Source organism: Pleuronectes platessa, chromosome 6 (genome assembly GCF_947347685.1).
Source record: "Pleuronectes platessa chromosome 6, fPlePla1.1, whole genome shotgun sequence".
Lineage (NCBI taxonomy): Eukaryota > Metazoa > Chordata > Actinopteri > Pleuronectiformes > Pleuronectidae > Pleuronectes > Pleuronectes platessa.
Window position 1 is genome coordinate 1,470,383 of NC_070631.1, and position 13,809 is coordinate 1,484,191.

Genomic DNA, 13,809 nt, shown 5'->3' on the forward strand with positions numbered 1-13,809 from the left:
GGTCACAGAGGGTCATCTGTTGAGCTGTGACATCACTGTGACATCATCTGTCAATCACCTGTCACTTTACTCACCTTCACAAACTGATGTCTGGGGGACGGACCCCCTTCCTCCCCCTCTCCTCGCTCTGACACCTGTCCGTCATCCTGACTGATTAATTCAGTGGGTTTAAAACACTTAACAAAAGGAGTCTCAGTCGTCTTTCTGCCTGAAGCTGATTTATGTGATGATTTTATGTTCTGGGATAAATTTACAGTTTAGACTGAGGCCCCAGTGGGGGGGGGGGGGGGGGGGGGGGGGGGGGGTGGGGGGGGGGGGGCAGCGTCAGCACCTTCCTAGTTCCTAACGAACTAAAACCCATCTTTAGTCACATGATCAGGGTTCCTCTGTGGACCTGACAGAGTCGTTGTCCTTGTGGTCGGGGGTCTGCTGTGGACAGACACGTGTTGACTCAGGTGTCGTCAGGTGACTGTCTCCTCTGTCCTTGTTGACTGTCTCCTCTGTCCTTGTTGACTGTCTCCTCTGTCCTTGTTGACTGTCTCCTCTGTCCTTGTTGACTGTCTCCTCTGTCCTTGTCTCTGCTAGGACTGAACGCAGCAGAAGACGAGGACACACAAACCAGGTAAAGCTCCTGCTGTTCATCAGTAATTCAGCCACACGGGGGCGCTCTCTTAACACTCTGAGCTGGTGGAGCAGGTTCTGTCCCTTTGTTGGTTTTGCAAAAGCTGCAGGACGGATTTTTACTAGACTTGGTGGGAGGATGTGTTACTGGTCAGGGAAGACGTTTTTATTGGAGATCGGGATCAGGGGGCGGAGCCATGGTGAGATCGGACGTTTCGAATGTTTTGGCTAATTTCTCTGACGCATATTGATCTTGATGGATCAGACACGTTTAATTAATCCAGTGAATATAAATGTGTTTTCATACGTTGGTGGATCCACTCCACTGAGAGAGGCTCATGTTCAGTTTGTGACGAATACGTTTTTGAATTCATTTGAATGTCGGAGAAATAGTGATCGTTCAGAAATTGGTCAGATATAGAGGATCATGCGTGTGTGTTTGTGTGTGCGTATGTGTGTGTGTGTGTGTGTGTGTGTGTGTGTGTGTGTGTGTGTGTGTGTGTGTGTGTGTGTTTGTCTGTGTGTGTGTGTGTGTGTGTGTGTGTATGTGTGTGTGTGTGTATTCCCCTTGTTTGACCCCAGTAACAGGAGCTTCACATTCCCACATTCCTGATTAAGGATGCAGGTTGGACCTAAACAATGAAAATACACACGGACACACCCACGCACACACTGATAAACTTGTGTTTTCACTACAACACATCAGTGATGAGTCCACTCACACGTATGAGAGTCATCACATCCGAACCTGCCGCGGTGCGTTCGAGGACGTCGTCCCTCTCGTGCGTCAGGTCAGATTTAAAAATTAACGTTAAGTGTGAGAGCTGGGGAAATAAAAACACAACATACCCAGTGACGCCCCTACACTCTATTATCTATACTTAATAATGTATAATCCAGCCCCCCCCCCCCCTGTCCACGGCAGAACTACGTGTTTATGAATTGACAAAGACGTTGAGACATCTAAGAGACTTTGTAGAAGAAGCTTCTTTCTCAACTTTTGAACCCTTGAAAGATTCAAACCCAGCGTGGTGGTGAAACCTGTTCTTTACAACTTGTTCATTACCACAGAGAAAACAACCCGGTTACAGGAGACAGGATTCACTGCACCGCTCTGACAGAGAAGAAGAAAAACAGAGAAGAAGAATGAGTCGTGTGTTGTTTCTGAAAATATAAAAGTCTGATGAGATGAGGCCGTTTTAAATATTACTCCACAGAGACGGAATAAAATGAAGCCAGATGTGTTCAGGTTCTGTCGTAAATACAGTTTCCCTTTTGCTTCCCCAACGTCTGAACTTACAGATAAGAGCAGGACTCAGGGGCCAGCACACGTTTTATTGTCCATGTGTTTGTATAATTTGTCCTGAACTCTAAAACTGTCCTCGTCTAATTAAATGTAAGTAAAATAAACATCTCAATCCCATCAGAGCAGAAACCTGCAGCACCATGTTCCCAGTGAACAACCACAGGGTGGACATCATTCTTAAAGGAGACGGGTTCTGTTTATATTCATCAGTGTTGTGACTGTGGAATGTTTTCATGCTCAGAAAACATCTCTGTCCTCAGACTGTCCATCGCTGCAGCTCCTCTATTCAGCCTCTGTCTCAAACACTGGGTTTTAGCTCCTGTCTCTTTAAGACCCCCCTCCTGAGAAAGCCCAGTCTGCACTGATTGGCCAGCTGGTCCACTGTGTTGTGATTGGTCAACACAGTGGACAGCTTCTTACAAGATGAAGAAATATCAGCCTGGATTTGTTAGGTGTCCGACATCCACTGAATGAAAACAGTGTGAAAGTTCCAGTGTGTTGATGAAAGTGGAGACGAATCATTTCTGTTTCTATGTTTCATGATGATGAGTTCGATCTGGACGAATGATCCAGGAGAGAAACTCCTTTTAACTCAGACAGTTCAACTTTGCAGAACTTTTACATTCACAAAAAACTCCCCTGGATTCGTCTCTTTGTCCAGATTCATTCTGGAGATAAAACTTTACTTCTTGACCAACGTCCCGTCCTATTCCTGGACATTTCCTTAGTGTTTGTCCTGGGAAGCAGCAGCAGCAGGTTGTCGGGTCCGACTCGTTCAAACAGGAACATGTGGGAACATCCAGGCGAGGGGCGGAGCCTGTAGAGCAGCAGGGGAGGAGCCTGTAGAGCAGCAGGAGGACATGACGTATAAACTCTGCTGTGGAAAGATCAGTGTTGTTGTTTACAGCTCATCCACACTGTGTCAGCCCTCATCACCAGAAGATCTGGAATCTCCTCGTGTTTCCATGTGGACGTCTTCGTCTTCTACGTGTCTGGCTCCTCTTCTTCATCCTGAGATGTTTGTGTTCTTCCAGTTTCACGTCACGTGTTAGAAACCTCGTCCACACGTCCACTCACTCACTGGGAAGCTTCCACACATTGTCCTGCTGGTTCCTCACAAGGACTCACTCTGACATGTTACACACATTTTACCAGGAGGCTGAAGGAGAAGATCCAGAACATGTCCAGAGACACTGACTCAGACGTTAGTTCTTACATATAGAACCTCCAGAACGTCTCAGGAACACGTCAGGAATGTTTTCAAACTTCAGTTCAGGTTTGAAAACCAAACCAAACTGAACCAAAACTCCTCATATCTCTTTCCTCACTTTACCGAGTCAAATTCCCTGTTTGTGCAAACTTACTTGGCCAATAAACTTGATTCTGATCAGGTGTAGCAGGTGAGACAAGCAGGATGTAGGTGTAAGTGTGTGTCTGTGTGTGTGTGTTTGTGAGTAGTTTGTGTTTTCTTAGCTCCAAACGATGAGTTGTTTCTCTGTGTTATCGAGAGACGAAGGTGAAACAGTGAAGATGAGGAGGAGTGTGTCTCAGTCTGAACTTTACAGTTTGTTTCCCTGCGGACGATTCTGGTTCAGCTCCAGATGACCTGCACTCCCCCACATTCCTGTGTGTGCGTGTGTGTGTGCGTGTGTGTGTGTGTGTGTGTGTGTGCGTGTGTGTGTGTGTGTGTGTGTGTGTGTGTGTGTGTGTGTGTGTGTGTGTGTGTGTGTTTTCCCACGTGTTTCTGATCACTGAGCGGAGACGTGGACGAGATGAGACAGGAACCTCAGCAGGCGCCACGTTCACGTCTCTTTCAGTTTCAGTTTTACAAACCGTCAGATGATTGATTGACTGATCGGTGCCTGATGAACATGAACATGTATTTTTTATGTAGACGTCAGATCTTTGACTCGTGGAACTTTCAGTGAGGGAAAAAGTTTGATGAACCCACTTGTGTCGGCCGACCAAACTTCTGACATGTCAGAACTTCCTCACTCGTCTGGTCGCTCGTCGCTCCCCCTGCAGGAGGAAACTCAATCTGCCTCTAAAATGATTGTCTCAGAAATCAGGTCAAGATTTTGGACATTTATGGTTTAACCTCAGTGGATGAATAGCAACAAACGAGTCGCTCCAGGACGAGTCGCTCCAGGATTAGTTGCACCAGACCGAGTCGCTCCATGACGAGTCACTCCATGACGAGTCACTCCAGGACAAAGTCGCTCCAGACCGAGTCGCTCCAGGACGAGTCGCTCCAAGACGAGTCGCTCCAGGACGAGTCGCTCCAGGACCGAGTCGCTCCAAGACGAGTCACTCCATGACGAGTCACTCCAGGACAAAGTCGTTCCAGACCGAGTCGCTCCAGGACCGAGTCGCTCCAAGACGAGTCGCTCCAGGACGAGTCGCTCCAGGACCGAGTCGCTCCAAGACGAGTCGCTCCAGGACCGAGTCGCTCCAAGACGAGTCGCTCCAGGACGAGTCGCTCCAGACCGAGTCGCTCCAGGACCGAGTCGCTCCAAGACGAGTCGCTCCAGGACGAGTCGCTCCAGGACGAGTCGCTCCAGACCGAGTCGCTCCAGGACCGAGTCGCTCCAGGACGAGTCGCTCCAGGATTAGTTGCACCAGACCGAGTCGCTCCATGACGAGTCACTCCATGACGAGTCACTCCAGGACAAAGTCGCTCCAGACCGAGTCGCTCCAGGACGAGTCGCTCCAAGACGAGTCGCTCCAGGACGAGTCGCTCCAGGACGAGTCACTCCAGGATTAGTCGCTCCAGACCGAGTCGCTCCAGGACGAGTCACTCCAGGATTAGTCTCTCCAGACCGAGTCGCTCCAGGACGAGTCACTCCAGGATTAGTCGCTCCAGACCGAGTCGCTCCAGGACGAGTCACTCCAGGATTAGTCTCTCCAGACCGAGTCGCACCAGGACGAGTCGCTCCAGGACGAGTCGCTCCAGGACGAGTCGCTCCAGGATTAGTCGCTCCAGACCGAGTCGCTCCAGGACGAGTCGTACCAGGACGAGTCGCTCCAGGACGAGTCGCTCCAGGATTAGTCGCTCCAGACCGAGTCGCTCCAGGACGAGTCGTACCAGGACGAGTCGCTCCAGGACGAGTCGCTCCAGGATTAGTCGCTCCAGACCGAGTCGCTCCAGGACGAGTCGCTCCAGACCGAGTCGCTCCAGGACGAGTCGCTCCAGGATTAGTCGCTCCAGACCGAGTCGCTCCAGGACGAGTCGTACCAGGACGAGTCGCTCCAGGACGAGTCGCTCCAGGATTAGTCGCTCCAGACCGAGTCGCTCCAGGACGAGTCGCTCCAGACCGAGTCGCTCCAGGACGAGTCGCTCCAGACCGAGTCGCTCCAGGACGAGTCGCACCAGGACGAGTCGCACCAGGACGAGTCGCTCCAGGACGAGTCGCTCCAGGACGAGTCGCTCCAGGACCGAGTCGCTCCAAGACGAGTCGCTCCAGACCGAGTCGCTCCAGGACAAAGTCGTTCCAGACCGAGTCGCTCCAGGACCGAGTCGCTCCAAGACGAGTCGCTCCAGGACGAGTCGCTCCAGGACCGAGTCGCTCCAAGACGAGTCGCTCCAGGACCGAGTCGCTCCAAGACGAGTCGCTCCAGGACGAGTCGCTCCAGACCAAGTCGCTCCAGGACCGAGTCGCTCCAAGACGAGTCGCTCCAGGACGAGTCGCTCCAGGACGAGTCGCTCCAGACCGAGTCGCTCCAGGACCGAGTCGCTCCAAGACGAGTCGCTCCAGGACGAGTCGCTCCAGGACCGAGTCGCTCCAAGACGAGTCGCTCCAGGACCGAGTCGCTCCAAGACGAGTCGCTCCAGGACGAGTCGCTCCAGACCAAGTCGCTCCAGGACCGAGTCGCTCCAAGACGAGTCGCTCCAGGACGAGTCGCTCCAGGACGAGTCGCTCCAGACCGAGTCGCTCCAGGACCGAGTCGCTCCAGGACGAGTCGCTCCAGGATTAGTTGCACCAGACCGAGTCGCTCCATGACGAGTCACTCCATGACGAGTCACTCCAGGACAAAGTCGCTCCAGACCGAGTCGCTCCAGGACGAGTCGCTCCAAGACGAGTCGCTCCAGGACGAGTCGCTCCAGGACCGAGTCGCTCCAAGACGAGTCACTCCATGACGAGTCACTCCAGGACAAAGTCGTTCCAGACCGAGTCGCTCCAGGACCGAGTCGCTCCAAGACGAGTCGCTCCAGGACGAGTCGCTCCAGGACCGAGTCGCTCCAAGACGAGTCGCTCCAGGACCGAGTCGCTCCAAGACGAGTCGCTCCAGGACGAGTCGCTCCAGACCGAGTCGCTCCAGACCGAGTCGCTCCAGGACCGAGTCGCTCCAAGACGAGTCGCTCCAGGACGAGTCGCTCCAGGACGAGTCGCTCCAGGACGAGTCGCTCCAGGACGAGTCGCTCCAGGACGAGTCGCTCCAGACCGAGTCGCTCCAGGACGAGTCGCTCCAGGACGAGTCGCTCCAGGACGAGTCGCTCCAGGACGAGTCGCTCCAGGACGAGTCGCTCCAGGATTAGTCGCTCCAGACCGAGTCGCTCCAGGACGAGTCACTCCAGGATTAGTCTCTCCAGGACGAGTCGCACCAGGACGAGTCGCTCCAGGACGAGTCGCTCCAGGACGAGTCGCTCCAGGATTAGTCGCTCCAGACCGAGTCGCTCCAGGACGAGTCGTACCAGGACGAGTCGCTCCAGGACGAGTCGCTCCAGGATTAGTCGCTCCAGACCGAGTCGCTCCAGGACGAGTCGTACCAGGACGAGTCGCTCCAGGACGAGTCGCTCCAGGATTAGTCGCTCCAGACCGAGTCGCTCCAGGACGAGTCGCTCCAGACCGAGTCGCTCCAGGACGAGTCGCTCCAGGATTAGTCGCTCCAGACCGAGTCGCTCCAGGACGAGTCGTACCAGGACGAGTCGCTCCAGGACGAGTCGCTCCAGGATTAGTCGCTCCAGACCGAGTCGCTCCAGGACGAGTCGCTCCAGACCGAGTCGCTCCAGGACGAGTCGCTCCAGACCGAGTCGCTCCAGGACGAGTCGCACCAGGACGAGTCGCACCAGGACGAGTCGCTCCAGGACGAGTCGCTCCAGGACGAGTCGCTCCAGGACCGAGTCGCTCCAAGACGAGTCGCTCCAGACCGAGTCGCTCCAGGACAAAGTCGTTCCAGACCGAGTCGCTCCAGGACCGAGTCGCTCCAAGACGAGTCGCTCCAGGACGAGTCGCTCCAGGACCGAGTCGCTCCAAGACGAGTCGCTCCAGGACCGAGTCGCTCCAAGACGAGTCGCTCCAGGACGAGTCGCTCCAGACCAAGTCGCTCCAGGACCGAGTCGCTCCAAGACGAGTCGCTCCAGGACGAGTCGCTCCAGGACGAGTCGCTCCAGACCGAGTCGCTCCAGGACCGAGTCGCTCCAAGACGAGTCGCTCCAGGACGAGTCGCTCCAGGACCGAGTCGCTCCAAGACGAGTCGCTCCAGGACCGAGTCGCTCCAAGACGAGTCGCTCCAGGACGAGTCGCTCCAGACCAAGTCGCTCCAGGACCGAGTCGCTCCAAGACGAGTCGCTCCAGGACGAGTCGCTCCAGGACGAGTCGCTCCAGACCGAGTCGCTCCAGGACCGAGTCGCTCCAGGACGAGTCGCTCCAGGATTAGTTGCACCAGACCGAGTCGCTCCATGACGAGTCACTCCATGACGAGTCACTCCAGGACAAAGTCGCTCCAGACCGAGTCGCTCCAGGACGAGTCGCTCCAAGACGAGTCGCTCCAGGACGAGTCGCTCCAGGACCGAGTCGCTCCAAGACGAGTCACTCCATGACGAGTCACTCCAGGACAAAGTCGTTCCAGACCGAGTCGCTCCAGGACCGAGTCGCTCCAAGACGAGTCGCTCCAGGACGAGTCGCTCCAGGACCGAGTCGCTCCAAGACGAGTCGCTCCAGGACCGAGTCGCTCCAAGACGAGTCGCTCCAGGACGAGTCGCTCCAGACCGAGTCGCTCCAGACCGAGTCGCTCCAGGACCGAGTCGCTCCAAGACGAGTCGCTCCAGGACGAGTCGCTCCAGGACGAGTCGCTCCAGGACGAGTCGCTCCAGGACGAGTCGCTCCAGGACGAGTCGCTCCAGACCGAGTCGCTCCAGGACGAGTCGCTCCAGGACGAGTCGCTCCAGGACGAGTCGCTCCAGGACGAGTCGCTCCAGGACGAGTCGCTCCAGGATTAGTCGCTCCAGACCGAGTCGCTCCAGGACGAGTCACTCCAGGATTAGTCTCTCCAGGACGAGTCGCACCAGGACGAGTCGCTCCAGGACGAGTCGCTCCAGGACGAGTCGCTCCAGGATTAGTCGCTCCAGACCGAGTCGCTCCAGGACGAGTCGTACCAGGACGAGTCGCTCCAGGACGAGTCGCTCCAGGATTAGTCGCTCCAGACCGAGTCGCTCCAGGACGAGTCGTACCAGGACGAGTCGCTCCAGGACGAGTCGCTCCAGGATTAGTCGCTCCAGACCGAGTCGCTCCAGGACGAGTCGCTCCAGACCGAGTCGCTCCAGGACGAGTCGCTCCAGGACGAGTCTCAGGACGAGAGTCGCACCAGGACGAGTCGCTCCAGGACGAGTCGCTCCAGGACGGAGCCGGAGTCTCGGACCAGAACAAACTGAACCAGCTCAGTGGTGAATCTGCTCTGATCCCAGTCTGAGGCCTTGTGTGGAAACAGCAGCAGATCAATATGGATCCAACGTAAATCTATCGGCTGTTTATACAGCAGGTCTATAGGAACATACTGTACTGTGTTTGTGTGTGTGTGTGTCTGTGTATAGTTTGTGTGTGTGTGTGAGTGTGTCTGTGAGTGTGTGTCTCTGTGTCCAGTGGTCATCTCCCTGCAGAGCTCACTCTCTCACTCTCTCTCCTCCATCAGTCTATTTCTGTCTGTGAGTAGGCAGGATGGATGAACTGCCCGCAGGGAGGGAGAGAGGGATGAAAAGAGAAGAGAGATGGAGGAGGAGGTGAGGGAGGAGAGTGTATGTGAGAACCCTCTCTCTCTCTCTCTCTCTCTCTCTCTCTCTCTCTGAAGTTCTTTGTGTTGAATCTGTTTTGTTTGCAGTTTGTATTAAAGTAATTGGAGCTGATGGACAGAGACGGAAGGGCGGAGAGAGAAGGGGAGAGGGGGGGGGGTGATACTGTAATTGAGGAGGTGAAAAGGCTGATGGAGAGAATGAAGGAGGAAGAGGGAGGAAGATAAGAGGAGGAAGAGTTTTAGGATTTGAGGCAGTTGACAGTTTGGTCCAGTGACTGTGATCTGCCACAGTCGGTCACATGGGGTCGATGCCTTATCATCTGTTTGACTGTAAATAATAATACTTAATAACAAATGTAATAATGATCATAAATAACTTCATCTTTGTAGCACATTTAAATCAGCTTCACAAACGACAAATTAACACAGGAAAACAAAACGTCAAAGACGAAAATCTAATAATACAAAGAAATTTGAAATCAAAGACAGAAGATACAATAATTAAATTTAATGGTAAACTTTAGGGTTTAATACAAGTTTTTATTCAAATACTGTTTGGAGGAGGATTTATAAACAGTAAAGTTTCAAGTTTGGGTTCTTCAGGTAAACTGAAGAACTGAAAAACTGAGGTCCGACTGAGCCGAGACTCAAACCTCAGTGGGTTTAAGATGAGCAGCGAGTGGATCCTCAGGGAGGCGGAGACGAGGCAGCTGGACTCAGCCTCAGGGACACACACCAGGAGCTCTGCTGTGGGCAGGTCAGTGTCGACCAGGTGGAGGTGGAGGACGGGGAGAGGAGGTGGAGGAGCTGAGTGTAACTCGTGACCGCTGCTTCTGCAGCCTCCAGCTACTTGTAACCAAAGAGGAAAGATAAATAGATGAAGAAGACAAACGTCCCCTCCTGTGGAGGACAAACTAAATCGTCCCTCCGGCGTTTGTCTGCTGAAAGTTCACAAGAGAGACGACGACTGAACAGAAGAGAAACAGGAAGAGGAACTGAAACCATTCTGTTTGAAAATATCTGTAAAACGATGTCATCTCCGACACATCGGAAAACTTACACGTCACATGACCTCGTCCACCGGTCATGTGATGTAAACAGGAAATAGATCGTCTCCTCTGCAGGAGGAGCAGTGATGGTAAAGAGTCAGAGCAGGGAGTGCTGGAGGGGCTAATGACAGGAAGTGTTACTGACAGGAAGTGCTACTGACAGGAAGTGTTACTGACAGGAAGTGTTACTGACAGGAAGTGTTACTGACAAGAAGTGTTAGCGACAAGAAGTGTTAGCGACAGGAAGTGTTGATTACATGAAGTGTTAATGACAGGAAGTGTTACTGACAGGAAGTGTTACTGACAAGAAGTGTTAGCGACAGGAAGTGTTGATTACATGAAGTGTTAATGACAGGAAGTGTTAATGACAGGAAGTGTTACTGACAGAAAGTGCTACTGACAGGAAGTGTTACTGACAAGAAGTGTTACTGACAGGAAGTGCTACTGACAGGAAGTGTTACTGACATGAAGTGTTACTGACAGGAAGTGCTACTGACAGAAAGTGTTAGCGACAGGAAGTGTTACTGACAGGAAGTGTTAGCGACAGGAAGTGTTACTGACAAGAAGTGTTAGCGACGCTTTGTGTTCCCCGCTGGCAGTCGAGTCATGTGACTGATGAGAATCAATCAGGAAGAGAACGTCTGCATCGCCGTTTACTAACGTCTCAGTTTCTGCTCAGATTAAAACACAAACCCAGTTCTCAAACTGAATCCAGATCAGTTTACAGAAGTTTCTGATTCAGAGGAAACTCCAGTCGTCTGGACGGCAGACGTGACCACAGCACTAGCGATAAGTTAACTAAAAGTGTTCAAACATCTCACGGCTTTTATCATTTATTTATGAAAACAGACTAAAAGTGCATTCAGTCTTTTTACAATAAACACACACACACACACACACACACACACACACACACACACAAAGAGAGAGAGTCCCACAGGTAGAGCAATGGAATGGACTCTTCAGTGTGTTTGTGTGTGTGTCCACCAAAGGCTAGAATCACTGGCACAGTGCCTCACTGGGGTAATTACAACACACACACACACACACACACTCAGTCTCACACACACACACACACATACACACACACACAGCACAGTCTCACATGGAGCATGAGCAGCAGCAGCTGTTACGGAGGTGTGATCACCGTGTTAACTGACTGACCATCACTGTGTGTGTGTGTGTGTGTGTGTGTGTGTGTGTGTGTGTGTGTGTGTGTGTGTGTGTGTTGTGTTTGATGCTCTGAGTTGTGTCCTTACATTATATTTTCAAAGAATGAAGGAATCAGGTAACAGTGCGTTTCATGTCGTCACCTGGTGGTGGCGTCACTTCCTCTTTGTGCACGTGGCACTAACGTGATTCCAGTTTCCTCTCATGACTTTTTTTTCACAGCCACAAAGTGTTTTTCGCTCAGTTTAAATCAATCTGTGGTTTTTGCTTCGTTCATCTCAGAATTTCTTAGTTAACCAATTAATCACGTGTGTTATTCTCAGACTCTCGAACAGGAAGTTTCTATTTCTGGTTTGTGTGACGTGAGAAGGTTTCACGCCTCCGGCTGCAGTCGGATCACAGTTCACACTCTTTAATAATAGAAAACACAAACAGCGACAGCAGCTTTCTGTCGACTGAGATTTACTGCTGAGCTTCTGTGAGGCTGAACCGTGTTCAGATGTTTCCCCTGAAGAAGAAAAACCACAAGAAACAATGTGAACTGAACTGACGCTGCTCATCTGAAGATCTGATTCAGAAACACACACAACGTCAAACTGGAGGAATCTGCTTCTGCAAATCAACAAACACATGGAATCATTCGTCTAACGTGTTGAACTTCTAAACGTGTTGAGCTTCTAAACGTGTTTAACTTCTAAACGTGTTGAACTTCTAAACGTGTTTGACTTCTAAACGTGTTGAGCTTCTAAACGTGTTGAGCTTCTAAACGTGTTTAACTTCTAAACGTGTTGAACTTCTGAACGTGTTGAACTTCTAAACGTGTTGAGCTTCTGAACGTGTTGAACTTCTAAACGTGTTGAGCTTCTAAACGTGTTGAGCTTCTGAACGTGTTGAACTTCTAAACGTGTTGAACTTCTAAACGTGTTGAACTTCTAAACGTGTTGAACTTCTAAACGTGTTTGACTTCTAAACGTGTTGAGCTTCTAAACGTGTTGAGCTTCTAAACGTGTTTAACTTCTAAACGTGTTGAACTTCTGAACGTGTTGAACTTCTAAACGTGTTGAGCTTCTGAACATGTTTAACTTCTAAACGTGTTGAACTTCTGAACGTGTTGAACTTCTAAACGTGTTGAGCTTCTAAACGTGTTGAACTTCTAAACGTGTTGAACTTCTAAACGTGTTGAGCTTCTAAACGTGTTGAACTTCTAAACGTGTTGAGCTTCTAAACATGTTTAACTTCTAAACGTGCTGAACTTCTAAAGGTGTTTAACTTCTAAACGTGTTTGACTTCTAAACATGTTTAACTTCTAAACGTGCTGAACTTCTAAAGGTGTTTAACTTCTAAACGTGTTTGACTTCTAAACGTGTTGAACTTCTGAACGTGTTTGACTTCTAAACGTGTTGAACTTCTAAACATGTTTAACTTCTAAACGTGCTGAACTTCTAAACGTGTTGAACTTCTAAACGTGTTTAACTTCTAAACGTGTTTAACTTCTAACGTGTTGAGCTTCTAACGTGTTTAACTTCTAAACGTGTTGAACTTCTAAATGTGTTGAACTTCTAAACGTGTTGAACTTCTAAACGTGTTGAGCTTCTAAACGTGTTGAACTTCTAAACATGTTTGACTTCTAAACGTGTTGAACTTCTAAACGTGTTTGACTTCTAAACGTGTTGAGCTTCTAAACGTGTTTGACTTCTAAACGTGTTGAGCTTCTAAACGTGTTGAACTTCTAAACGTGTTGGACTTCTAAACGTGTTTAACTTCTAAACGTGTTTAACTTCTAAACGTGTTTAACTTCTAAACGTGTTTGACTTCTAAACGTGTTTGACTTCTAAACGTGTTGAACTTCTAAACGTGTTGAGCTTCTAAACGTGTTTAACTTCTAAACGTGTTTGACTTCTTCTTCTGATGATAAACGACTTCACTTCCAGCTCAACGTCAAACTTCTCATGAAACACTGATGAAGAGATTTAACTGATAGGAGGTTGGTGGTTGGAGGTCAAAGGTCAAGGTCACTGTGAGCTCTCAAAACTCTTTGTCTCTTGAACGTGTTTACTTAAAAACGCTTTGAGTTTCACGAACACTCAAAGAGGATTCTGGGTAAAATGACGTGCACTGAAACAGCACTAGTTGTTGAAGCTAAAAAACCACAGTTCATTATTATTGGGCTGTCAACACATTTGTGAACTACACTTAACACTGCACTCTCACACACACACACACACACACACACACACACACATGCTGAAAAGTCTTTTAATTTGTGACCTTGGAATGAGAGCTGAGTGCTCCAGTCTCTAGGGGGCGCTAACAGGACGTTCTCTGTTTACTGATGTTCCCTGTGTTTTGTGTTTGTGGGTTTTAATCTAATGTGTGTGTGTGTTTGTTTGTTTCAGGTCCCTGCTGAGCTGAACACTGTTGTTACACTCCAGAGCATCTGTACAAGGTAAGACACACACACACACACACACACACACACACACACACGCACACACACACACACACCAGAACCAGGGTGTTATTAATCTGTGTGTGTGTGTGTGTGATGTGTTGTGTGGTTGGTGCCTCCTGCTGTCGTCCGCTACAACTGCTCAGAACACACATCCATCATGACAACACAAACAAGTGTGTTTCTGTAGCTATGGTTACGTCTGC